At 38.3% G+C, this 26,326-nt stretch overlaps 1 pseudogene; it reads left to right on the top strand.

The window, feature by feature from the left end:
- The first annotated feature begins 11,679 nt into the window (after positions 1–11,679).
- Positions 11,680–25,244, top strand: LOC110203834 (glycogenin-1-like; annotated as a pseudogene).
- The last annotated feature ends 1,082 nt before the right edge of the window (positions 25,245–26,326 follow it).

The raw sequence follows: 26,326 nt of genomic DNA on the forward strand, positions 1-26,326 counted from the left end.
AAACATTCCTTCTCAAAAGAACAGAATGGGGAAACTGAGCCAGGAGGATCCCATCCTAGATTGAGGCGAAGATTGTCCTCACAGCTTTTTCCCAGATGCAGACATCCACCTGTTCTGAGTAGCTTGTGGCATTTCTGATACTGATTTAACGCAGACAACTATATCCAAATTCAAGCTCAAAACAAAATCAGTTATAGTCCAAAGAGCCTTTTACCTCAAACAGCAAGTTTCAGTAATCACAGCTTACAGCCAGATACAGTTAATTTTTCTCCCACGGAGTTGCAATAAGCAATAAAGATTTACCAGGACTCACATACATAAGAGATTTCACTTAACATCTTTCTCTCTCAAATTTCAACTTGTCGTGGTGTAAAAGCCAATCATTAGAAATCATTTCTATCTACTGTACATAAAGTTGCAACTTCTCAGCAAGCCAAGTTCGTTGTTTAGGAACTCCAAACATCTTTTCTCAGAGCAGGTGACCTTGCATGCACAGTTTTTTATTTTTTTCCAGGGACCTTGGCAGGTTTACAAAATAAGGGGAATTGCCATGTACACCATGGAGGGGATGATCCCAGAGCCCCTGCCTGCCTACCCCTTACCCCAAGGAGGACTGTTTTGAATAGGCAGAACTGATCTGGATAAGGCTTTTACCCAGTCCCCACCTTTTCACACAGTAATCAATTAACTATTCTAGGTTTTAACATTAAAACAGTAAACACAAAATTTGGAAATTTTATGCTTTCTTCAATCAATACTTAAAAAGGAAATGTTACAAAACAGGATCATATAGAATGCCCCAACAGCCAGATTCATTCCTTTCTTCCCCTTCCCCTGAGGCACAATCAATTCAAAATTCCAGATTAAAGGGGATTGCCCTCCAGGAACACAACTAATACAATTGAAAGCAGACTCTACAAAAATCCCTCTTTCTTATTAGACCCCTTCAACAGATTCAACAGTCTCCTGGGGCCACACAACTAACGAATTTCTTAATGCTAAATAACAATGGGTGCTCTCAAAAGTATACAAATGCACATTTCTGAAATCAACTCCCCTGGCCTCTATAAAGGGACATTATCCACAACTTCAAATATTTCTTTAATATTTCAGCTCCCCATTCATGTCCACACTTTCTTGCAAAAGTTTTCCAAAGAGTTTAGAGTCACCTATTATAAGCACATCAGTTTAAAAATGTACTGGACCAGTATTCTGACTACTTCTTTGTCTTTCCCACAATAAACAATCTCTTTACCGCAGTCATTACCCAGATTACATCTAATAAAACCCACCCATGGATCTAGCCTGAAAGGTGGGTGGACATAATTCCTTCCATCTCTCCATAACCCTATCTATTGGTTTTTACATTAGTTTATTTTTCCATCCTTCTACTGTATGTTTTAAAATTGTTTTTCCATATGATTTTGAGTTGAAAATTTTTCTCCCTTTTTCTCCCCCCCTGCCTCCCCAAGATGGCACACAATCTGACATAGGCCTTACATTTACATACCCATTAAACATATTTTCACATTAGTGACAATGTAAGTAAAAATTAAAATCAATAGGAGGAACCATCAGAAAGATGAAACAAAACTCAACAGAAGGTAAAAATAAGTGAGAGCGATTGGACTTCATCCTTCTACTTTAAAGAGACCACTTCCTCACACCTTCTCAACTTACCTAAACCATCTAAAGCTCAGCTTTCTTTTTGCAAATCTGAAGGCAGATAATTAAATAGGGCTCTCCTCCCTCTCTCTTCCCAAACTGATTGTTTCTGTACAGAAAAACTTCGCTCTTTTACGGAGGCAAAAAGATCAAGGCTACCTCTCTCTCTGATCTGAAGGAAAAGGTTTCGCTTCTCACTCTTTGTCTCGACACTCAAATTTGTCCAATAGAATGCAGAGAGAGAAAGAGAAATTATTATATTATTTTTCAAAGGTTTCAAAGCCTTCTTACTTTCAAAAACCCTCTCCCACTGTCGAATAAATTACACCTTCCTTAAGCTTTCTACACATACTCTCTCCCCACAAGCTTAAGCCTTCCTGACTTTCTAACGGATTTTGATTAAAGTCCCCTTTAAAACTGCACATATAATATTACTTTCTAACTCGGACCTGACACTTCGAAAACATATGCTTCCTTAAAATGGCTTAACATACAACCCAAAGGGGTGTTGGATGTGCTAGCCAAAGTCCCCGTTATTGTAGAACACAGACTTAGACAAACAATAAAAGCCTGAATACAAACACATCCTCCCAATGGAAGTGGGAGGAACTGCCCTGGAGACAATTGTCTGCCATCTAGTGTGACACCTGCCTTTCAGTATGAAACAGAGGTGGCTTCAGTCAGATGATTGCGAAACAGAATCTCTTAAAAACACCATCTCTACACGTATAGATTAATAGACTAACAGAACTAAGACAGAAACCAGGAATCAGAAACCAGGGACCAGATATGGGCGTGGTCCCGACATCTCAGGGTGCCCGGGAGATTGAGGCCCTAAGCATTACTGCCACTTCCAGTGCTCATGCTCCACTAGAAAACAGAAAACTGAATACTCACCTCTGTAGGGTTACCGGGTACAGAATCCACGGGGCCGAAATAAGGTACAGTAGGAGTCAGGGAGGGAGGCTTTTCCCAGCCCTGAGTTCTGGGGCCCTGGAACGTCTCAGAGGCCGGTTCCCTTAAAAGTCAGAGCAGAGCAATCCTCGCTTCCCTAGGCCAAAGTCTTCTCCAGGTGGGTCTGTGCTGCGACACAGTGCACCTCGAATCTCGCTGGGGCCTTCAAAATGTTGCATCAAAAAATCAGCAAGTGAGACCTAGACACAATTTGAAATGGGGATCTTTTAGCGCATGGGTGCAAGAGGTACACACCCAGATCGAGCAGCCCCGATTACGGGTAGAGCTAGGGTTTATAAGAGTTTCTACAAGGGGTACAAGATAATTTGCTTCAGGGTTGTGTAAGCAGTGATACAGAAGCCAGAGCAAGCACGAATGGTACAGGTGAAAGATCACACAAACGAGACCAGTTGGCCTGGTCTGTGGTATAAACTGCGATCATCTAAAGCAATTACGTTGCAAGATTCCCGTGCATTTGCTTTGGAGGTATGTGCTGTACTGAGCTATGCAAGAGGAAGCCCCGACATTGTTAATTCCTGTTTCTCAAGCCTTAAGGGCCCTAGTGGCCTACTGCCTGAAATGGTAAAATAATGTCCTGCATTACAATACATACATGTATCATGTGTATTGTTACACATATCAGAGGATCATGACACTCTAATTGGAGGGAATCTGAAGCTTCTTTTCAATCAAACCTCTCATAATATCAAAACTATATTCCTCTTACTTGATAAATGATCCTCTCGAATTCACTAGATATATCTGTGTGTGCTTCAGAACCCTTACCTGTGAAGTCAGAGTAGCCTTACTCTCTCTGTAGCACTAGTCTGAGGGGATATTGAGGTCCATATGGATAAAACCCTTTAGGAATGTCCTCAGGAAACTGCAAAAACAAGGCCTTTCCTCCAAAGATATTTTCTTCCAATATTTCCTAGTGAATCGCTGAGCTCTTGATGATGTCCAAGATGTTTCTTTGCCTCTCAACTTCTCTGGACTTATTTTTTTTCCTTACATTTTGCTGTGTGCTGAATATCAGGTTATTCTCCACCTGTCACATTCAAAGATATGAATTCCAAGAAGAAAAATGGACCTCATAGGTATTACTGTAAGTTGGGATTGAGACCTTTGAGCTAGACGTAATGCTCAAAGGTTATTCTTTTTTCTAATGTGACAGGTTAGTAAAAGGGATTCAAGGGGAGGCAGCATGTTTGTTATAAAGCCTGGCGTATGGTCAGAGATTATTATATACTTTTGTATACCCTTCTTTTCCATTGCATTGAGGAAGGTAAAATGATATGGGGAAATTCAGGAAACAAAAGAAGAGGGTTGAGGAGGAACACTTCGACAAAGATATGTGAACCCCTCCAAAAGAACGCCAATTTGATACAAAATCAGCTCTAAAAAAGAGACAAAACAAATTGGAGTGCATGTCTCCAGAGTTTAATTTCTTTCAAGCTGGCTTGACATGCATTGCATGGGAGTTCAGTCCAAACCTGGACCCCCCCCCCAAAGTAGCCAGTTCAGAACCAGCTCAAATTGGATTTTTGGGGTACAGCCTTTTATACGCTTTGAAAAGTAGGTGTTCCGAAGGGATGCCAATCAACTCTGAGATTTGGGCCATATTAAAATAAGGGTCTTTCAGCCTGTGAGAAAGATCACTTAATTCTGGTCAATGAGACATCAATTTCCATATCTCCTGTCTGAAAATAGGAAGGAATCAACATTCTCCCAGATCTTTCTAGGTAAGACAATGAGCAGGAATAGACTCATTTAGATTACATCTTTTTTTAAGATTCAATATTTATTTATTTTTAGTTTTCAACATTAATTTCCACAAGATTTTGAGTTCCAAATTTTCACCCCTCCTCATCCCTCCCCCAACCGCAAGACAGAGTGTATTCTGAAAACCCCTTCCCTTAATCTGCCCTGCCTTCTATCTCTCCCTGCTTCCTTCTCTTATCTCCTTCCCCTTCTATTTTCCTCTAGTGCAGGATAGATTTCTATACCCCATTGCCTGTATATTTCCCAGTTGCATGTGAAAAATAATTTTTTAACATTTGTTTTTAAAACTTTGGGTTCCAAATTTTCTCCCTTCCTCCCTCCCCACCAACCCTCATTGAGAAGGCAAGCAACTCGATACAGGTTTTACTTGCGTAGTTAATGGAAAACACTTCCACAGTGGTCATGCTGCGGAAAACTAACTATATTTCCCTTAATCCTAAAGGGTTTGGCCCAGGCAAAGTGACCTGAGGAATTTGAATCAATGCTAACAGGGTGTCATCAGTTTCCTCCAGGCAGAATAGTGCAGGGAAACATCTTAAGATTTTACGTAGTAACTATAAGTCACAATAACTAATATCTTTACCATAGTCAATATTTATGTAAGGTTAGATTTAATAAGGCCATCCTACAGGTTTATCCTGAAAGGCAGGCAGGCACAATTCCTTCTAACCCTCTATAACTTTATCTGTTGGTTTTCAAATCAGTTTAAAAATGTTGATTTTCTGTCCTTTTGCTTGAAATAAAATCAAACTTCCTATCCCCCTTCAACATGATTAAACCATGAGAAGCTGGCACAATGGTACCCAGAACAACTATCCAAGGATGGGGGAGCTTAGAGAACATCTGCTTGCTGTGGACAACCCCACCCCTCTCTGTTCCCAAACTGTTTCCCCCCCCACCTTCCATAATCTTTCCAATCTTTCCTAATCTTTGAAACCTATTACTCACCCTACCTCCACTGCTCTTTAAATTCCAAATATATACATACATGTATATATATATATACATATATATATATATATAATATGCATATATAATACACACACACACACACACACACATATATATATATATATATATATATTCACAACACTTTTTGTCCTGCTTGTCTTCACCCTGCCAGAACCTGGAGGAACTTAATGTATAAAACTTTACAATTGAACAGAGTTGTGTTTCTTCCACACCCTTCACAAACAGCTTTATAATGTTAAAGGTTAAAAGACAGAAAAACCCTTATTTTTGCAGTTCTAAATACATTACCAAGACATCACAGCTTATCAGTTTAAAAGCTGCTTATTAATTGATACTGTCTTCCACTAACTTTTGGGAGAATCTCTCCCTGCTTTTTGATTTAATCACTCATTTTCTACCTTTATTCTGGTATCCCAACTTGGCCAGTGTTGGGACCCCTCAAAAAAGAGTCTTAATCTCCCAGTGAAAGCCGAAGGTGAGAGTTCTTTCCCAATGTTATTTCTCTAATTGCTGACCTTAGAAGTGCCTTAGAAGTTTTTCTGGGTGCATTTTAAATCTTTAACCACAAACATGAAACATTTTACAAACACACACAGAGACAGAAACAGCTTGGCAAGACAAAGTACACATGAATCTTTTATTATCACATTTTTTCCTCTTTTACGATTAGTTTGCTTTTAAGACCCTTTAACCAATTCAGAGTATAATACAATTTACTGGTCAAAAGTCAAGAGTTATCACATGCCAATTTACTCTGATTTGACTAGCCAATTACAGAAGATTACCTTCAGAGAAGACCTTCACATGTGTCCTTAGTCTCCAGAGATACCTTAGAGAGAAAAATGGACTACAATCTCAAGACCGGAAGTCCAATAGATAAGTAACAGGAGTTTGGGGGACAAGACTGACACACTCTTCAGGGCTGAGACTTCAGGAGAAAAGTCCTGTGGGTGCCCAGACCCAGTTCTGTTGTGGGGAAGAGTCAAAGTTGAAATCCCAGTCCAACATCTGAGCAAACTGCACCATTTGTTGTGAAACCACATAAACAAACCCCAATTTGAAACAGAATTAGCTTTAATAAAGAGACAAGTTAAGATCTATTTTTTGCTTTTGCTTTGTCAGAGATCAGAATTGCTAGCCCTGCTTTTTAAATTTAGCTGAAGCATAATATATTCTACTCCCGTCTTTTCCTGGCTCGAATTGAATTTTTAGGGTACAGCTTTATATGCCCTTTGAAGAGCAGGGGTTCTCATGGGATGCCAATGAAGTGTGGGAGGTGGGCCATATTAAAATGAAGGTCTTTCAGTATGTGACCCAGATCACTTAATCCTGGTCAAAGAGACATCAATTTCCATATCACCTGTCTTGACAATGGGAAAAAAATGAATATTCTCCCAGGCTGTCTAGGCAACATAATGAACAGAAACAGACCCATTTAGATTACATCTTAATGTCCTTCTGAAAAAGGACTGAACTTTGAAAGAAAGGGGCATAGGGACCTCTGAATTTCCAAGATATTGATTGCTAAGAAAAATCATTTTCACAGCTAAAATAAAGGTAAAATAGAAGCAGGAGTAACAAGATTTTTAAGGTAATAGTTTGCTAGATTTTTTTTTCAATTTTTTGCTCAATTAATGCCATCTCTTATCTTTGAAATGTAAATTACGCAGGCATATCTTATTTTAAACATTATTTTTCTTCCAATTGATGTGAAAGCAATTTTTAACTTTTTTTTTTAAGTTATGAGTTCCAGTTCTGCTTCTGAGAGCCAAAATGACTAAGAAGTAAGTAGCTCTCATCTTTCCTTAGGGACCTGTGAAAGCCTAGAAAATATTGTCCCAGGAAAAACCCTGAGCCAGCAAAAAGACAGGGCACAGCAGTCTTCTACCCTAGGAAGCTTGGGGGATTAATCAGAACGTCCCCACTTGCTCTGGGGGAGGAGGAACAGTACAGGTTCGGAGGCTTCCCAGCAAGCCAGAGGAAAGGCCCAGCTCAACATACCAGTGGGAGATCCTGGGACCGAGGTTGGTGGAGCAGGCAAGTGCCAATATCAGGACACCTCGAGAGCGTCAATACACTCAGGGGAACTAGTAGACACCAGCTTGGAAAACCATCATGGGTGATGTAGTTTTGCAGCAGAAAAATCAGCCAGCAACTTAATACAACTTTGGGAAGTACAACTCCAGAAGGCAAAGCTCCGGACTGACAGGCATCTATCAGCATCAAAACATCCCTATGCATGGCCTGGGCCAGCAAGAGTCAAACATTCAAATGGAAGGCCTGGGTGATCAGGGAAAGAAGCTTAGCTAAGTGGTCCCTTCACTGCAGCAGGAGAAATCAACATTTTTTTTTAAGTCAGGAAATAGGCACACACCCTCAACCAGGAAATAGGCAGAAATGGAAAATGATCATAGATTCTTATTTTGGGGAAAGAGAAGATCAAGGCACAAATTCAGAAGAGGACAACATTGTCAATATACCCACATCTGAAACCTGAAAGGGGAATATGAACTGATATCAAGCCCAAAACACCTTCCTGGAAGAGTTCAAGAAGGATTTTAAAAGTCAAGTATGAGAGGTGGAAGAAAAATTGGGAAAAGAATTCAGAGGTATTGAAGAGAGACTCAGTAGCTTGGAAAAAGGACAAAAATTAACTGAAGAAAACAAGTCCTTAAATTTTTTTTAATACTGGTGTTTTTTTCCTCTATTTTATTTGTCTATTTTATTTTTTTCCATAATATCAACTCCCTGTTTCATTTATTAATTCAATAATTTTTTTTTACCCTGAACTTTATTAATCTCACCTTTAGTTTTTAGGATTTCCAATTTAGTATTTAATTGGGGTTTTTAGTTCGTTTTTTATACAGCTTTTTTTTTTGAAATTGCACAGCCAATTCATTAGTCTACTCTTTCTGTATTTCAGTGATGTAAGCATTTACAGATATAAAATTTCTGCTTATCACTGACTTAGCTGTATCAAGCAGATTTTAAATTTAAACACACGTATTCTTAAAAAAAAAAGCTCAGTATTGTAACATAATATGAAGAGAAGGAGGAGCAGAAGGAGAACAACAATTGCATGACTAAACCACAGTGAGTCTTTCGTTCATCTCACTTCACCATAGACAAAAAGACAGAAAGATCCGTGGGCCTTGGGGACTGCATTTGGCCCTGATCACCATTTGTACAGCCCTCTAGTCCAGAGAAATAGGCTATGGAGTGGGCAACCTAAGATCTCAGATTTATATTGGGACAACTCAAAAGAGACTGGTGGCAACTGGTAAATTTGTCACCCACTTACTGGTTCCAGCTCACAAATTCTAGCCAAACTAAGCAGTGGAAGGGGCCTCTCTTAACTACTCCACATTTACCATTCTTCATCTTTCTCTTCCTCTGAAGGTCCTAGGCTGTGTACCAAGGAGGAGCAGGTTCAGAAGTGATACGCAACTGTCTGGCTATGAAGTTTGTGGGGAGCAAACTGGGATAGATATCCATAGCAAAAGGGTGATGATTTCCTACCTCACTGAATGCTGCTGGGTCTACCAGAAGTCTTTTGTTGTTCAGACCCCAAGCCAGGTCAAGAACTTACAGAGAGCTCAGAAAAGAGAGTAGGGCAGCAATCACCCTTTACCCTGCATCAGACTATTTGGGAGGTATTGAAAGCTTGCAATCTTAGCAGTTCCCAAGTCTCTGGAATAAGACAACACTTAATTTCCCCAAATAACAAAAAGATCAGCCAGATCATATCAAGTGCAAAATCATAAAGTAAGCTTGAAGAAATAGCGAACAAAAAAAGAGTCTCACATTAAAAAGTCATGTTCAAGAGGTGTTCAGGACAGAAATCCAGAAGAAGAAAGTGATTCCAATTCATCATTTGAGGCAAAGCCTCAAAGATTGAAAGAGAAGCATAGCTCAGGGCAAAAATTCAACTGGCCTTCTTGGAATAATGTATGAGTTTTTAAAAAATAGTTTAACATTGTTTTCATCAATGACAGGAGAGTGGTAAAAGAAAACGTGGAAAAGAGATGAAAAGTATGCATAAAGAATTAGAAAGAGAATCAACACTTTGGAAAAAGAGACAGAAAATCTGGCATGATCATTTAAAATTAGAATGGGACACATAGAAGCCAATGGCTCCATGAGACAACAACAAATATTACAGTCAAAATTTTGAAAATTGAACAATTTTCTAAAAAATCTGACCTTGAAAACAGATTGAGGAGACAAAGTTTAAGAATTATCAGACTACTTGAATTCTTTGACTAAAACAGGAACCTAGATCTCATCTTTCAAGAAAATTGCTCAGAATGAGAGGGCAAAATAGAAGTATAAAGAAAATGCATTGGTCATCTCTTGAAAGAAAACTTTGGCAATCATATGGAGAGAAAAATAGAAGAGAGTGAGACCTGAGATAGATAAACTGATTGAGAAGGTCAGAAAACCAATTACAGGGGTCGCTAGGAGGAGCAGTGGACAGAGCACTGGCCTTGGAGTCAGAAGAACCTGATTTCAAATTCAGCCTCAGACAATTGACACTTACTAGTTGTGTGACCTTGGGCATGTCACTTACCCCTGATTGCCTAAGCAAAACAAAAAAACAAAACAAAAACACAAATTACAAAGGACTAAGAAATGCTTAAAGGAAGGTATCAGGCATATACACTTCTCCTTGGAGTTATTGAAACGGAAATGATATAGAAAGACAGATAACATGAACATAATATAGGGTCAGTGAAGCTTTATTAGGTTTTAGAGGCCAACAAATATCTGGTAGGAACAGAAATTTAACTGTAAACCATAATGTGCTTTGAAGAGGAGAATGCAAATGTAAGGCCTCTACCAGGGGAAGAAAAATCAGAGAGACAAAGTGACTCAGTTAAGGCTTTACAATATACAAAATAACACAATACAAAGGCTGGAGAATACTTCAACGGTCCCTGATAAGAACTACTTTTTCCCAATGGGTGAACAATTAATGTAAAGTGGACATAAGGCAGAAAAATGTCTCAGCTCATGTCACTGTGTGCAGTAGGTGACAGCAGACTTGGTGGCTCTGAAAGGAAGGTCTCCGCAGTCTGAGGCTCAGCTTATACCTGTTTCCAGAAGATACACACATTTCTCAGAGGATATGGTGTCACTGTCTCAACAAATGCAAAGAGTCCTTCTAAGAAACAAAAACATGGGGAATTTTGGAGGATCCAAGAAATTCGGTGGGCTTTATTATGCCCTGCCTATTTTTTGCCTCAATCCAACTCAAACAGGGATATGAGCTTGAATGTGTTGTTAAGTTTTAAACAACCAGTTTTCTAGGGGAAAAATGCTAACATAATATACTTTTAAGTTTAATCTACATTATTAAGATTTTCTCTCTCCCTTTGTTAAGTATAAAGAATTAAAAAAAAGTTAAGCTCTGATTTTCAGTGTCTGCTAATTTCTGAAATACTAGAGCTCACACTGAAAACTTAACAGTCACCTCTCTCATGCCAATTGAGTGCACACTGGATATAAGGGACAATGAATGGGATTGGGGGTATATAATCTGCAGGAAATCCAGTTCCAAAAAGAATGAGCAAAAAATAACCCTGTAAGTAAGGAGAAGTGCTTAAGAGTAAACTCACAAATCCTCCTCCTTCCTCCCTCTGACAAAAACCCCCCAAAAGATTCTGAAGTTAGGTTCAATCTTCCCTGAATATCCAGAATTACAAAGGCTTGGGGTACCTTCTTAATTAGAAGTGGCACTGAGATAAGCTGGGAAAATATCAGACACATAGAAAACCCTAATGACCATTCCCTTGGAATTGAGAATAGACTGGATTCTCAGTGTCACTAACCTTCCTCAGGGTTTTAGAAACAATCCTGAGAGAAACTTCTCTGCAGCTCAGAGAGAGGACTCCTCCCACTGGGAGGCAGTTGCTCTTCCTCACACTAAACAGAGCAAGACATGGAAATTGGGCTCCTCCTTCTGAGGAAGAAAATCAGCAAGAACCTGTGTCTGCAGCTCTGGGAGAAGAGCTTTTCATCTGTGCGGCCTTCCTCTATTAAGGACTGACACTGTAGAGCCTGAACAATGGGTTTGGGACTGACTGGAATTTTCATTCTGACTCTCTTACAAGGTAGTTTTGTCTTGTGACTAAGGAAACTTTCGTTGAAGTGATGTATTTGTGTGACTGTTTTCTTAAGTGGCTCTTTATTAGCTGGTATCCATTGTGACGTTCAGCTGGTAGAGTCTGGGGGTGATATGAGACACCCTGGAGGGTCTCTTAGCCTTTCCTGGAAAGCTTCTGAATTCACCTTAGCAGCTATCGCATGAACTGGGTCCGCCAGTCTGCAGGAAAGGGGCCAGAGTGGGTGGCAGTTATTTGGAATGATGGAAGAATCACATACTATGCAGACTCTGTGAAAGGCCGATTCACCATCTCCAGGGACAACAGCAACAACATGTTGCACCTGCAAATGAATTTCCTTAAAGCTGAGGACACAGCCATGTATTACTGTGCAAGAGACACAGTGAGAAAAAGAAGTATGAGATCAGAAATAAACCTCCTCATTCAGACAGGCCATGTGGAAAGTGAGTTAGAGAGGGAGCTCAACAACACCCAGCACAAGGAGACCAGTTACAATAACAGATGAAGAATTACACTGAAAAAGTTTTAAGGTTTTGGTTTCTTCCCAATTCACAGTGAACATCTATCTATTTCTATCTATCTATCTATCTATCTATCTATCTATCTATCTATCTATCTATCTAATTTTCTTTGCTTCCTTGAGAATCTGTCCTATTTCTGTTGCTTGCATGTATAGAGGGAAGATGTATACTTTTAATGGTTTACATGTTTTGTCCATGGTGACTAATTTCTCTGTACTTGTCAAACATGAGGCAGATCTGGAATTATTAACATTTGCTATGTATTCTATAGCATTTTCATATACATGCATGTGGTAAACATACCTATCTCTACGTACCTTTTATACATATATGTATATGTGTTTATACATTTACATATCTATGTTATGTAGATGATCCTCCCCATGTGTATGTATGCAGATCTATATATGTGTGTATATCTACATATATATGTATAAATACTTATATACCCCATGTATATTCATACACATATCAGAAGATCATGAAGCTTTAATTGGAGGGAATCTGAAGCTTCTTTTCAGTCAGACCTCACATAATATCAAAATTATATTCCTGTCTTTTTCTTTAATCATGGATTTTAGGTAGTCCAATAATTCTTAAATTATCTCCCCTCAATCTCTTTTCCAGGTCAGTTGCTTTTCTGATTAAGTATTTCACATTTTCTCCTATTTTTTTTACTCTTGATTTTGTTGTATTTTTTCTTCATGTTTCATGGAGTCCCAGGCACTTTTGATAGTCCCTTGAATAGGAAGGAGGCCAAATCAATCAATATTTAAAGATATTAGTTCAGGCTTTTCCCTATAATGTCAAATACAAAAGCTGATGCTTAAATACTTTGGCCACATGATGAGTAGATGGTATTCAGTAGAAAAGATTTTGATCTTGGGAAAGACTGAGAGCAAATGGAATAGGGGATGACAGAGAATGGGATAAATAGATATTGTCATGTAAACAATAAACAACAACTTGGAGAGACTGTGAAAGATAGCAGAGAATTATCTGACGTGCTATGCCCATGGAGCATGAAGAGTTAGACATGACTGAATAGCTGAACAATAGTTAAATCAGTGAGAATTTATGAGATGATAAATAACATATTATGGAGAAAGAAAAGAAGAGAGCATAGGGTTCAGTCCTGTGCAATTCCCGTGTTGAGATTACGTGATCTAGATGATGATCTAGCAAAGAAGGGAGGAGAAGAGAACTCAGATAAGTAGGATGACAACCAAGAGCGTGGTGTCCCATAAACCTAGAAAGAAGATAGTAACAAGGAGAAAAGAGAGGTCATGTCAAGGCAACAGAGAGTTCAAAAAGGATGAGGATTGGAAAAAAAGTGACTTCATCGCATTGAGGCAGGAGTAAAGGAGATAGTTGTTGATGGCATATTAGTGATATGAAATGAAATAGAGAGAAGAGGAAGTTAGGAGTGAATGGCCTCAGTTTTTATTTATTTTGTTGTTGATTTTCTGGGCTAAAGAAAGTAATGCAAAAAATATTGCTAATGCACATTAAATTTAAAACTTTTCTAAGTGCATAATTTTTTGGGGACAGAAGGATGCTTGTTAAACATTTTCTAGTATATCATTGGTTCCAAATATTCATAATTTTCAAGTTCTGTCTTCAGAACCTCAAGGTTTCAACATGAATCTGAGGAAGCTAGGTGCACAGTGGATAGAGTACTTAGCTTGGAGTTAGGAAGACCTGAATTCAAATGTGAGCTCAGTCACTTACTACCTGTTAATAGTCATTTGGCTTACTACCTTTGACAAGTCATTTAGCTTTCATTTACCTCAGTTTCCTCATCTGTATAATAGGGATACTAACAGCACCTACATTCCAGAGTTGTTTTTAGGATTAATGAAATGTTTGTAAATCACTTTTCATAGTGCCTGGCACAGAGTAAGTTTTATACAAAAGTTAATTATTATTATTGTTATCTGTGTTTTTACTCTGGTATGAAGTATCAACTCTGAAAACAAATGACTGAAGAGTTATAAAGGTTTTGCAAGTGCTGTTAACTCTAAAACTACTAAAGAGCTCACTCAGGTGATCACAACCACAGTTAACTCTGAAAAATAAAATGAAAGAAAACCAAAACCGGTGGTCATAAGCAAAAAGCTTGCTGTATTCCAGTGGGGGTTGGAAACTAGCCACATGAGCTGAGGTTTCCTCTAGGAGGAGATCCAAGGCAGTGATGCTAAACCTTGATATATGTAGTTGTAGCTAGACAAAGAATCAAACAATGAGGTTCAGCAACAGTAGAGAGGCAAGGTTGCCTAGTGAGAAAAAGTCCATTTATAGCAGGGCTTCATGCCTGGGCCTGTTGGTGCTTGCCTGAACTTAGGAATAATCAGTTGTGTGATTTAGTTGCAGCAGAGTTCATGCAGAGGGTGAGCACAAAGGACTGTTGTTATGCCAATCTCAAGACAGAGCTTTCTTGTTGGTCCTTAGCTCTGGAAAATAGGGTGTCTCCTAACAGTGAGAAAAGAGAGGAGTAAAAAAAAAGAAGGGTGTTTTTGGTTGGGGATACTGACAGAAGGAGGAAAACCAGTAATTCTGGTTCCTTTGAGTCTTTTGAAGTGTGTCAGTGAGAGTGACACAGTACATACCATAATGTCTGATTTGTTGGTGTTTTTTTTTTTGTTTCCTTTTATAACACAAGGATATGTTTACTGTGAAGATTTTCCTATCCTATTTTTCTTTTTAAATGTAAAAGAATTTATGATCTTTCTTAGAGAATGTATGCGTGCATTTACACTAGTATATATCTTATAGTATATAGGGGAGAATCAGCATTTTTCCAGACTTGTCTAGGCCACATAATGAGCAGGAATAGACCCATTTAGATTACATCATAATGTCCTTTTGAAGGAGGACTGAAATTTGAAAGAAAAGGGGATAGGGAAGCTATGAGTTTCCAAGACAATGATTACTAAGAAAAATCATTTGTCACATTCCCCCATCTGATTCTAATGACAGGTGTAGCCTTCTCAATGCATCACTAACTAATATCATCAAGGGGTTTTTGGGACTTATAACAATATGGGACAGGGGAAAGAGAACGGCATTGACAATTCAAAAGCATAAGTATCCCTTAGTAAATACAGATACAGAGGCCCCAAGGGAAAAGGTAAAAATAAATTGTGTGTTTAAGGCTTCAGAAGTCTCTTCTCATACAGCTGTCTGGTGTTCAGGACATCATCTGATGAAGTTTCCTGGTTGGAATATTGCCAAGTGATCTCCACCAGACTGTCTTCTTAAAATATCTTGTGGAGAGAGATCCTCTTTCTTTGTTAAAAGTTTCCTACAAAACTGATCTTAACACAATTTTAAATAATCTTGCTAATAACCAGGTCAAGTAATGCAAGTTGATGCAACCTTTATATCTCTAATATTATAAAATCAAAATCGAAATGTTGACCAACTGTCCTGTTAAAAAACTCAAATAGAAAGAGGAAAATTAGAACCCAGTTTTTATACTTCACAACTTGGCTTTCATTCCACCATCAGGAGGATAAAATTCCATTAAGAAATTAATAACAGAACGCTGTTCATAAAAAGATGGACTCTAATGCATGCATCATACATTGAGTGATCAATTTTGAAACAGTACATATCAATGAAAAATTTCCAACTTCTGGTCATGTTCAAATAAATAACCCCTAGTTAATGTACATATTTCCTTGAAGGCATGTACAGGAATACTTGATTTAACCAAATAATTTTGGCTGAAATTTCCATTTATGGCAAAACTTCAAAGCTCATGGGAAATGGTTCATGAAAGAATTTGTTTTACTTAAATATACATATGTATAACAAGGGTTCTTATAAGATAGATTTTCATTAATTGGAAAAATAAGAAGAAAAATGCATGAAATGTAAGTTCTTCCATCCATCATTTGAAGCCTTTTACAACTACCTTTCTACCACTTCTGTATGTTTACAAAATACTCACTATATCGTATTGCTGTTCCATACACAAAACACCTTGTCTCCTAACTCTGCATTTACATTTCTTTTCCCCCTTGATGGGAATGTACTACTCCTAACCTTCATTTCTTGGAATCCCCAGTTTCCTTCAAGACCAAGTTAAAAGGTTAGCGTTTATATAAAGCCTTTTGTGATCCCCTTTGACATTCGTGCCCACATTTGTCACACTGGTATTTGGCATATATAGATGTTGTCTACATCATTAAAATGTAAGATGAGATGCTTGAGGGCAGAAATGATTTCGTTTTTGTCTCTGTATCTCCCCTACTTAAAAAAATTACCGGCATATAAGAGTTCCTTAATAAATGTTTGACGATTGCCTCTGTTTTTTTTTTATCCTGTCACTGGCAAATAGGATTAACTACCTCTTATTGTAGATATTTATTGTGTCTCGGTAGGGATGACAAGTGCTAGTAAAAAAAATAGAGAGAAAGTGTGTATTCCCCATATTTTTCCATTCTCTCTACTCTGTATCTAACATTGAGCCCCAAAGTTAAAGTTTACAAAGTCTAGAGAGAAGTCACATCTCCTCTGATCCTTCAAATCAGCATCAAAACATCCAGTTTTCACCCCAACTCCCCAATCCTATAGTTACAGAGAGAAATGGAAGTGATGGTGGCAGTGTTAATTCTTTCAATGGAAGTGTTATGCAGTGTGAAGAGCACTGGATTGTTGAGTCATTCCTGGAAAGGAAGCAGTGATTACAAAGTTTCTGCATGGCTTCATACACATTAACTGACATCAGACTTATATAATTTCTATTTTGACAGAATCAATGAACTAGTATAGAGGGAGTGCTGTGGATATTGCTTTTGTATATATTAACAAAGTATCTCCTACTATTTTTGTGAGGAAGCTGGAAAGATATGAATTAGATGATAACACTATGGATTCAGAGCTGGTTGGTTGACCTGATTCAAAGAGCAGTTGTCAAGGGTTCAGTGTCAATGTGGCCAGAGATTCTAGTGAAGTGCCCAAAGAGTCTTTGTTTTACCCTGTATATTTAGCATATCCATGAATGACCTGATAATACAAAACTGGCAGGAGTAGCTAACATAGTAGATGACCGAGTAAGCATCAAAAACATGCTTAAGTTGACTTTTTTCATCCTAACTTGCAGAGAAATATATTTTACTTATATAGGGATCATGTTTCCCTTTCATGTAATTGATTTTTGCTCCTCTCCTTCCAAACCGTTTCTGTCTTTTTACATACTTATATTCCCAACCACTTATTCTTTCTTGTTATTGTTGGTGTGATTTACCACCTGGAATTAAGTTTCTCTGTGCTGCCAATTTTGTCTGTTATGCAGGAGATAAATCCAACATTTACCTCTCATTTCTTTCTTGCACCATTAGGAAATATTTTGCTGTGACTCTATGCTGTCACTTCCCAAGAGATCTTGAGAATTCATAGAGACTTCTGCTGCATCATGTATTGATTAATTTTCTTTTGTACTTCAATGTTTATTCATTGTTTGAAATAGTTTAGGTATCCTAGTGGCTATCTTTTCTTATCTTACTAATATATTCCTTACTGGGTTTATATGTGAGTTTTCTTGTTATTGAGATCTTTGATAATTTCAATGTTCTTTTCATAATCTTTGTCTTTCTGTCTGTCTATCTATCTATCTATCTATCTATCTATCTATCTATCTATCTATCTATCTATCTATCTATCTATCACCTTCTAACGCCTTCTGCTTTGGTAGTAAATTCCCTTATATCTAGATATCAGAGCTCTGCTTCTTCCTGCACTAGAGCGATTCACATTTCATTGGCCTCAGGCTTTGCCCATGTAACTTCTGAAGGGAGGAAATGAATGGCATCAACTGGATGTCAGGACCTTTTGCTTTAGACCTGATGGAGTCCTATACATTTGGCTTCCTATTCAAGTTCCCTCTGTTCCTTAGTTTTCTAGTAGCACAGCATGCTGCCATACTATTCCAAAGAGAGAAAACAATCTAATTTTCAGTATCTCCACCTCTGCTACACAGTTTGAAGTGGGAAGAATTTAGTTCTGTTGTAGCCTTTGGGTCAGGTTTTGCCACTCCTCCAAGGACTTAGGAGCAAGTATGAGAGGGAATTCTGAGGGAACATGTTAAGTATTAGGAATTATAAACCTTTTCTGCTGTTAGTTCATCAATTTGCTACCTTGTTAGAGTGCTTAGCATTTAGAAGGTGTGGATAGCTGAAATTGCTTTTACTTCTCATGCATTATTGTTATATTGAAAACATTTGAGGAGTTGTGAGGACTGGAGAAGATAGAGAGTTCTTCATCTTGTTGGTCGCATGACTAAGAATGTCTGATCAGATTTTGATGCAAATTTCTTTATATTCTTGTTGAAGGAAATCTAAGGATTTTTTTTCCTGATATCAGGAAGAAAATTTGTGATTCCCAATGTAGCATCCTCTTCTTGGCCTACTCCTCCTAGTCACTTTTATAAGAGAGATATTCATGAGGTACCCCAAGTAGTTTATACATCCACACTCATGGGCCCAAACCAATTGACACAATTATTTCAAAGTAAAGACAAAAGGTATAGTATGAACTTTCTAACTATAAACATGAGGCACACTTTCCCAGAAACACACTCAGTTAGGGTGAAGAATGGGTACATGCATAGAACATGCTAGTTGAAAGATACATGTGAAGAATACACATGGTAAAGCCAGCTCAAGTCTCCTCCACTTTAAGACCTTGACTTCCTCCTTCTTATTTTGAAACTTCCACATTTTTCTTTGTGGAACAGTATCTTTGCTGAACTGGTCTTACAATTTTATATCCTGGCCAACTTTTTTCCTTAGCTCAACTTTTGGCAGCAGAGCTGACTCTCCCTTTGTTTACAGCTGGCTAGATTGCTTTTTTATATCAATCCAAGGGACATGGCTAATCTAGACCTTGCCCATGTAGTATCAGTTGCATTCATCATATGACCAAGGACCCTACTCTCAGGCTGATTAAAATTGTTCATGTCAACTAAGGGAGTAAAAATAAAATAAACATTTCTTTAAATTTCCTTACAGACAGTGAATGGGACACTCTCAAGTTTTGCAACCTTTGCTATCTGTGAATAGGACACATAGGGTGATCTGAAATGGGAAAAGTCTAAAATCTGAGACCCTTATACTAGCATGTGTGAAACAGTGATTTATGGACTCAGCACCCTGAAGAGGACTATTCTGAACTTTTCTCTACTATAGCCATTGAACTCCATTCACAACTTAGAGTTGTATTATAAATTATACTTAATTTAGTAAGCAATGGAATAAGAAGGAATCACCTGAAATGTAATCACAATAGCAGGTGAGAAAAAACAAAAAGACATGGCTGAGAACCCTGCTGCTTTGTGACAGAGATTCCATGCTATAATGGTAACCAAGAGGGCACTTAGTGGCTTTTTTCCACCAGGGACTTGAATCCTTCAAAATAATGATGATCTCTAAAAGTTCTCTGGATCTAGCTCTCTAAAAGCATAAGGACTCTGAAATTACAAATCCCTCTTCTGGAAAAAAAAAAGGGAAACTGGAAGTGAGAATGAAAAAATGTGGCTGAGTATACAATTAAATTTAATGTAGTCGGCAGTGGAACTCCATATTCTGGGTAATGAGAATGGTAGTTGAAATAGGAAGATCATCTCCTAGATATATGAACCATACTGGCTCCCTAAATCAGAAGATTAGGTCAATGTCACAGAGAATAAAAGTTTCTGTCTCTTATTAAGCAGGATATGTCTTTCTGCTGCCAAGGTGTTTCTTGGAGGAGACTTGCAATTTTCTTAATGAACACTGTTACTTTAGATGAGTGAAATAAAAATATAAGCTGCCTCTAGCAAAGTAATGCGGGAATATAACTGGGATTGTGGATGAATAATTTAAATGAAATGTAATTTTAGGTAAAGAGAAATAAAAGAAGACTCAGAAAAGAGCATAGGTGCCAAGAATCCAGACAGGAGACCCTGAGAAAAAAGTGATTCATAGAACGGATTCAATCTGTTGAGCACTGGGAATGTAAGATGGTTGAGAAGCTTTGACAATCAGAAATGAGACCAAGATTGAGAAATTTATTAGGAAAACAAAAAGGCCAACTAGTACTACTACTAGTCTTAGACCCAACTGTTTAGAGTTATTGAGGTGAAGTGGTTTGATTGATACTGAGTCAAAACCATCCACTCTGGGAGCCTCAGAGTCACCAACATTCCCTTGTGCTTTGGAAGCAGCTCTAAGAGAACTTTCTCTCTGAAGTTCAGAAAAGAGACTTCTCCCTGGGAGTAGTAAGATGTTCTTCTTCTCTTTGAATAGAACAAGACATGCAAATTGGGTCCAACCCTACTGGGATAAAAAGCAGCCCCAAACCTGTAGAAGTAACGCTGGGAGACAAGATCAAGGTCTATGTATCCTTCCACACAGAGGACTAACCTAGAAACTTACCATGAAATTTAAGCTGAACTAGAATTTCCTCTTGATTGTTTTCCAAGGTATTTTTATGGAGAGGGAGGGACAATGTGAAGTGGTGACTTAATGTGATTATTGACTTTAATACAATGTCTCTGTATTGCAGGTGTCCAGGTGGAGTCTGGAAGTGATGTGAGACAGCCTGGGGGTTCTATGCATCTCTCCTGCAAAGTTTCTGGACTTACCTTCAGTAGCTACTGGATGAACTGGGTCTGCCAGTCTCCAGGGAAGGGATTAGAATGGGTTGCAAGAATTAGCGCTGGTGGAAGTAGGACATGCTATGTAGACCCTGTGAAACGTTGATTCACCATCCCCAGAGATGATGGCAACAGCATGTTATATCTACAGATGAATTCAGTTAATACTGAGGATACTGCTGTGTATTACTGTGCAACAGACACAGTGAGGAAAAGGAATGTGAGACTATACAGAAACTTCCCCTGAGGTGCCATTGAGTCCAGAACGGGGTTGAGCTGATGATGCACAGAATACAAAATGCCTAGATCCAGCAACAGGTGTAGAGAGAATCTGAATCATTTCTATTTCTGGCCTGTGTTGTTTTTTCTTCTATTCCAGCAGAAAGCAACTTTTCCAGTAGCTAGCCATGAATCTTAATGCCTGACTCTGACTCCCATTGTTACCCCATATTTAATTGGTAGTTATGTCTTGTAAATTGTACTTTCATCACATATGTAGAATACTCTTCCTTCTCTCCTCAAAGTACCCCAACCACGGAGGTAGGCCCTTATCAGGTCAAACTGGACTATTATGCTAGTCTGCTGGTTGTTCTCCCAGCCTCAGTACTCTCTTCACTCTAGTCCATACTAAATTTAACTATCAAAATTATCTTCCTGAAGCACAGATATGATGATTTCCCCCCAATTCCAGTGACTCTGTATTACCTCCGAGAGAAAATAGAAAATGCTATTTGGCTTTTAAAACCTTTCATAACACAGCCCCTTCCTCTCTTTCCTGTCTTATTCTACCTTGCTTCCTTCCTTGTGCTTGGCAATTCAGTGATGTTGACCTCCTTGCTGTTCCTTTCACAAGATATTTCATTTACCTACACCATGTGTTCTCACTGGTTGGAAGTCTTCTTCTCAGGCATCTAGGTGATGTAGTGGATACAGCACCAGCCTTAGATTCAGAAGGACCTGAGTTCAACTCTGGTCTGGGATACTTGACATTTATTAGCTGTGTGACCCTGGGCAAGTAACTTCACTCTGACTGCTTCCCTGCCTGCCTCCTCTTCCTATCCCCTCCCCCAAAAAAAGAAAAAAGGAATTCTTCTCTTCCTCATCCCTGCCTCTTCTCCCTTTTGGATTTTTTCAATTCTCACCTGAAATTCTGCCCCCCTCTTCCTTCTCCAATCCTCATTCCAGTGTCTTTGTGCTGGATATATCCTGTATATACATACACACACACACACACGTGCACACAAATACACGCACATATATACTATACATATTTTGAGCAAAATTATTTTCATGTTGTCTCCCTGAATGAAACTAACCTCCTTAAAAACAGGGACTGCTTTTTGCCTTTATATCCCCAGTTCTTGGCACCCTTCCTGGCACATGGTAAGTGCTTAATAAAAGCTTGTTGCTGATTTGACCTCCTGTTTCTTCATGAAGGAGACTCTCCAACATTGCTGAGATGTGTTCTATCCATGATTTACATGTTAGGTAGATAATAAGTAATTTTTTCTGACATTTTAACACATTAAGAAAAAAATCCTCATTACCATTAAGTATTGTTGAATGTTAAATTTCAGAAGAATGTAAACTAAGGCACATTTCTCTAAGCAAGATAACATTCTATTATCAAGAACAATAACCTGAGAATAAGATGGTTCAATGACTGCCTCATTCTCCAGTCAAAGATGCCAAGGAAAAGGACAGCTTCCCTTTTAGAGGTTTTTGGCAACTACAGAACAAGAAAACATAACAGGATAGGTGACATCATGTGCTTAAGGGCAACATAATTGGTTATATAGCTGAAATTTGGATAACACCATACTGGTTTGAAATTGGGGGTCTAGCAACAGCTCTCCTTCTCTCCTTTTGGTGACTATGAAGGGGTTATTGATTGAGCCCAGTTGTAATGCCCAAGATAACGGCCCAGAGTTACTTGGGCAGCAAAACAGACATCAGTGAAGGATTGAAGATGTTGTAAATATATTAGGGACAACTCCCCTGCGGCAGACCATATCTTCCAAGGTTACCAGAATTCCTTCAGGCAGGAATAGAACAGTAGTTAGCAAGAGAACTGGATTTCTAAACATAACCCATGACAGGTCAGCGGAATTCTGAACTAAGTTTAGAGACAGGGACTAAGCAGTCAGTTACAGGACAAAAGCAATAGGCTGTAAATAGGATCAAAAAGTAAAATTCCTGGACTTTCCCATATGTTCAAACCTCTAGTTCTTCTGAGGCTTTAATCTTACCAACTGGCCTTTCATTATCTCCTGTGCCCAGTCTCCCAATTCTCTGTCACCCTTAACCTAGCCTAGCCCTCCATTGCTTTACCTCCCTATGCCACTTCCCACTACCCCCAGCCACTTCCCACATTTATTCCTATTTGGACTCCCCTTGGTCACATGGTCCAGGTCCCTGGCATTCTGTTACCTCACAGGAATCCCAGCTTAATGGCCACTCTCATCTTGATCCTTCTCAGACCCCCTCCTCCAGGTACCCCAGATTATTTGGGCAATCCTAGATCCCTTCCCCAGTCTTTCTATATATAAGATCCATTTCTCCTACTTAAGGGACTCAGATTCTTAACATCTGGCCCAGTTGTATTAGCAATACACATGCATAGATTGCTTAAGATTCTATCCATTCTGGCAGGTTTTTTAAATCTCACTCACCCCAATGTTCTAATATACCATGACATTGGCTGAAATTTTATTCATTTGAACAGGACCCCAGTGTTCTGATTTTGGGGTCCCAGCTCTCCACCTCTAAACCTCAACAGATCCATTTTAATTTTAATTTTCTCAGTATTATATGCATACAGAAATCTCACATACATTATGTGCAACATATAAAAAGTTTGAGAGGCATATTTCTCAGTAATTAATCATTTTATTAATAATGCTAGCATGTTATTAATAGAAAGATGGCAATTTGGCCATCTCTCTTTGAAAAAAAAACCATCATGGAACCCATTCAATGCCCATGAAAAAATGTGTGTTTCTGAGAGTTTGAATCAACTCTGATTGGTTAACAATGAAAGAATGAATATTATACTAAGACAGGAACCTATTCTACTGAAGATGTGGGGATGTGATTGTAATTACTTGGGTTTGGTCAAAGAGAATTATTTGGATTCATATCCTCGTGTGATAAAATGGAGAATCCACATTTTCCCAGACTTGTCTGAGTAAAACTCAATGGGTTTCAATCCATCAATTCACCTAACTTTACCTTTTGAAAAGATCTGAGTTCTCCCTCTCAGTATCAGCCTTCAAAGGCTGCCTCAGTTACCCACAGGAAGTGACTTGTAAATGAGGAAGTAGAAGGGCACAATCTTGGCCCTATTTAAAGAAATAGTAATTAAATGTAAGTGAGAAATAATTATTTCTCTCAAATGCATAATCATGAGTGTCCACAGAGACTAAAGAGTGTCCCATTCATCACTTGTAAGGAAATGTAAATAAATGTTTATATTTTTGTCCTTTGACTGCTGTAAGAGATTTAATCTATCATTGTGAAGAGATTTTTGGACCTTCAATCATAAATGAAACCGACGTTACATAAGTAACTTCTAGTGACTGACTGACCAATATAGCCAGAAAAGTATTAAGGCAAATGGGTAAATGTTGATAGAATAACTTATTAAAAAATATTTAAATTCTTTTTTCAAAGTAAGGAGGATCTAGATGTTCCTCTCAGGTGCCCCTTCATCGAGGTGCCTTGGGTTCTGCACTCACCAGTGAGCAGTGACTGCCTCCCCAGCTCCATAAGAGCAAAGTTTAGAAAAGATTTTCAATGTAATCATCATGATCAACACCTTGGACAGCGAATATCCAGCTTATGCAACCTCAGTGAAAAGACAGAAACTCTACTTCTGGTCACTAAACAGTATTCATAATGTGTGTTTATGGAGGCAGATACTCTGTTACTGGCAAATGTTGATGAGTTTATTGAGAAAGAGAGAGAGAAGCTATTGGCAGCACCATACGCAGATTGGTCTGAGTGTTTCAATTCTGGAGTCTTTGTTGATCTTGCACTGAAATACACTATCAGCTGTTACATATGGCTTCTGAACAGGGCAGCTTTGGTGGTGGGGGTCAGGGTTTGATGAACATCTTCTTTAGCTGTTGGGCAAGAAGAAATATCAGAAAACACCTGGCATTTATTTCTAACCTAAGCAGCATTATTATATACTTCTACCATCCAGCACTGAAGGTCCTTGGGACAATGGCAGAATTCATGCATCTCCTGAGATGAATCAAATTATGGAATTATACTGTAACCCCCAAATGAAAAGTTGCGGGAATGACGTTCATGACCCCATTATGACTCACAATTTCTCACTATTTGTTGGGATATCTTCAACACCAACATTTTACCTTTCTCTAGCAGTTTGGTGTTGGCAATGATACCTTCACAGAGAAAGTCCCAGATGCAATCTCACATATGTCCATTGGGAACCTCAACCCTCCCTCACAACCATTTTTATCCTTGGGTGAACACAAGGAGTGGTGGGAGCAAGGCCAGGCTGATTCTATGGGAGCAAATTCCTTCAACAATATCAAGGAGAAACTGGACATTTAACTCCACTAATAACACCACAGTTTTCTCTGTGCAAACATTGGTAACACTGAACTGGTTCTAGGTAATTTAGCATCTAGAAAAGTGTTGCATATGGTTCATTACATCTGGTAGTGGCTTTGACTAAAGCTCCTCATTTGTAGGTTGATAGTACTAAAGTTGATAATCGGAGAGAAGTCAATAAGTAAAAAGCTCATTTTCTGTTCAAGTAATTGCTGAGTGAGTCCTCACATGATCAATCAGAGAAAATTTAATAAATTTTTTATTTAATGTGAATCACAAATAAATTTGATGAATTGAAATGAAGTTATTAAACTATGGACCTCAGCTCCTGAAACCTCAAGAACAGGACTTTGCTCAGTTCTCTTCATAAAAATAAATGGGAAATGCACTAATATTTGCCTTCCTAATTTTCTGTAGTAGATAGATATTTTAGGATTGGTCAGACACTGCCCTAGTGTTCCCAGTTTTTCTTTTACTGAATAGCAAAGTAATACTGTCAAATTGAGTCACAGCTTTAATAACTGTTATCAGAAATGATGGTACCCTTTTAATCTGTCGTTATAAAAAAATCTTTTTAGAAACCAGTTTTCTGTATGTACTATGGTAGCATGCAGTTGTATGCATTTTGGGGATGAGTGAGTTTTCTGAATGTTTACCTCTGGTAGCACTATGCATAACAATGAACACTGAGTAGTGAAAATAAAAAAGTTAAACAGCAAATATGTTTTTAAAATTCTTGGGACATGTATGCATGGTTTGTGGAATTGTGAACTGATCTGATCATTTTGGAGAGCAATCTTGAATTATACTCAATGAGTTATTCAACTGCTATACCCTTTGACCCAGCAATACCACTACTAGGACTATTAGAAAGGTGATTAGGGAAAAAGGAAAATAACCGAGATGTTCTAAGATATTTACAGCAGCTATTTTTGTGGTGGCAAAGAACTGGTAATTGTGGGAATGTCAGTCAGTTGGGGAAATGGCTGAACCACACATGCTGTGTGATTGTGATGGAATATTATTGTAGTATATGAAATATTGAGCAGGATACTCTTAGAAATACACAGAAAGAATTACAT

This window comes from Phascolarctos cinereus, unplaced genomic scaffold, assembly GCF_003287225.1.
Source record: "Phascolarctos cinereus isolate Bilbo 61053 unplaced genomic scaffold, phaCin_HiC Scaffold_17;HRSCAF=500, whole genome shotgun sequence".
Taxonomy (NCBI): Eukaryota; Metazoa; Chordata; class Mammalia; order Diprotodontia; family Phascolarctidae; genus Phascolarctos; species Phascolarctos cinereus.